Genomic DNA, 2,500 nt, shown 5'->3' with positions numbered 1-2,500 from the left:
GCATACACTTGGGCCGACAACCCTGTGTGCTATAAACGTAAGTCGCGAATTATAAAGAAAATAAACCGGACGGACTACTCGGTGACGAACTAACATCGCTCATGAATGAGCGATTAACAGACGAGCTGACTACGGAATTTATCCTTTCGGACATGTTTTCATGGGACTACCCATGCACAGATCAGAACAAATGTTATCCATGCAATCTTGTTTTCCTAGACCATAGAACTTGGTCATCACATATGACACGGGTACATCCGCACGCAAACAAAACGTATAAATGTCGAATTTGTAATCGCACAGCAGATAGCATACACAAGATAGCGTCACACTACGGAAGAACTTGCAAAAGTTTAATAGGTAAAACTAGTGCTATAACCACCACAATTGAGGAAACACTATTTAGTTGTTCATATTGTAGCAGAGGTTTTACTACGAAAACAGGTTTAGGGGTACATACTAGACGAACTCATCCGACAGAACATGAAGCTAGACTACAGCAAAACGCACCAGGAAGGAAAGTTAGATGGGGAGAAGAAGAGGTAGAAATTATGGCCCATAAAGAAGCCCAACAGAATGATGAGGACATAAACATGAATCAACTAATACAGAACTCAGTTATGCCACACAGAACGCTAGAAGCGATTAAAGGGAAGCGGAGAAATATCAAGTATAAGGAATTGGTAAGGACATTGAAAGAAACCACCTATAAGGTAGAAAATCAATGCCTTGTTAACTTAGTTTTACCGACAACATCGGAAATAACAACTACACCTTCTGAAGGAGATCAGCCAGCAATAAGGGCCGAAAAAGAACAATCACTGACAGCAGCTGAGGATCTTCAGGTCATAATTACCGATCTAAAGATCGAGAATTTAAGTCACAATCAGGCGTTACTGCTACTCAATTCTCATGTAGAAAAGTTTTTAAATCGAAGTAAACCAATTAATAGGAAAGATCGTGTAAACCAACAGGAGAAAGATGAGAATAGGCATCGAAGACAATCAAAGCAAACTAAATACAGGGGGTATCAATATTTATACCATACGAACAAGAAAGCTCTATTAGACGAGATTACTTCAGATAGATCGGGGCCAAGTATATACCCAACTGAAGAAAGCATACGGGGAACATTCGTTACTTTATTCGAGTCAAACTCTCCTCCAGATAATATACCCTTTAAATTAAAAAACGACCAATCCTGCATCGATATCGTAAAAGCAATCACCTTAGATGAGTTGATTAAGACCCTAGCAATTATGAAGGATAAGTCACCTGGACAGGACAACATTATTCTTAGCGATCTTAGGACTTTACCAATAAAATATTTACTAGATATCTTAAATATCATCCTTTATTTACAGGATATACCACAAATATGGAAACAACACAGAACAAGACTTATACCTAAAACTAAAGAGGATTTAGAAAAACCCTCAAATTGGAGACCCATAACCATCTCATCAATTGTAATTAGGCTATTACACAAAATTTTAAGTTATCGTCTAGGACAGCAATTAAAGCTTAATTACAGGCAGAAAGCATTCCTCCCGGTAGACGGATGTTTCGAAAATAGTGCATTACTACACTTCATCATACACAACGCCAGGCAAAAGCACGAAAACACGCAAATAGTGTCAATAGACCTCAGTAAGGCATTCGATTCTGTCAGCCACGAATCGATTATTAGAGCCTTAAAGCGATTTAACTTATCAAAGGAATCAACAACGTACTTGACCAACATCTATAAGTGTAATCTAACTGATATTGTATTTGGATCGACAACAATGCGTAACATAAATCTAAAAAGAGGCGTAAAGCAAGGTGATCCACTTTCACCGCTACTATTTAACATGATTATGGATGAACTATTGGATAACTTGCCGACATATATAGGAGTTAATGTAGGAAATCAGAAAGTAAATTCAATGATGTTTGCAGACGACCTTATCCTATTTGCAGAAACGGAATGTGGCATGAATAAACTCTTGGATATAACTACTAAATTCCTCGATGACAGACACTTGAAAATAAATATAAACAAATGCAATTCGTTAAGATTTATCAAGTACGGCAAACAGAAGACATTTAGTGTTGCAACGACATCATCGTACTTTATAAATAACGAACCCATTAATCCGGTATCATATGTAAAGGGATTCAAATATCTAGGCATTGAATTTGACCCAAGGGGAAAACGATCTATAAGCTGTAACCTGCTCGCAGCAATGTTAAACAAACTGACCAGAGCACCGTTAAAGCCAGAAAAGAAAGTATATTTAATCAATAACAATTTGATACCTCGTATTATTCATCAATTGGTCCTCGGAAAAGTTACCAAGGGTTTATTGATGTCACTTGATTCTGAAATTAGGAAAACAGTAAAGCTTCTGCTCAGGTTGCCACACGATACGCCCGACAGTTTCTTTTATACATCAGTATCCAACGGAGGAATGGGCATAAGAAATTTATGCGACTCAGTTGCACTATCTATAATAAG

The 2,500-nt window shown here is 37.5% G+C and overlaps 1 pseudogene; it reads left to right on the top strand.

Annotated features, from left to right (window-relative positions):
- Positions 1-2,500, top strand: part of LOC142916727 (28S ribosomal RNA) — an 8,391-nt pseudogene that overhangs the window by 3,694 nt on the left and 2,197 nt on the right.

Source organism: Petromyzon marinus, unplaced genomic scaffold (assembly GCF_048934315.1).
Source record: "Petromyzon marinus isolate PM22_M1 ecotype Great Lakes invasive population unplaced genomic scaffold, UKy_Petmar_22M1.pri1.0 PM_G_Scaffold_40, whole genome shotgun sequence".
NCBI lineage: Eukaryota > Metazoa > Chordata > Hyperoartia > Petromyzontiformes > Petromyzontidae > Petromyzon > Petromyzon marinus.
The sequence above is the reverse complement of the archived record's forward strand: the minus strand, read 5'-3'. Positions and strand labels throughout refer to the sequence as shown.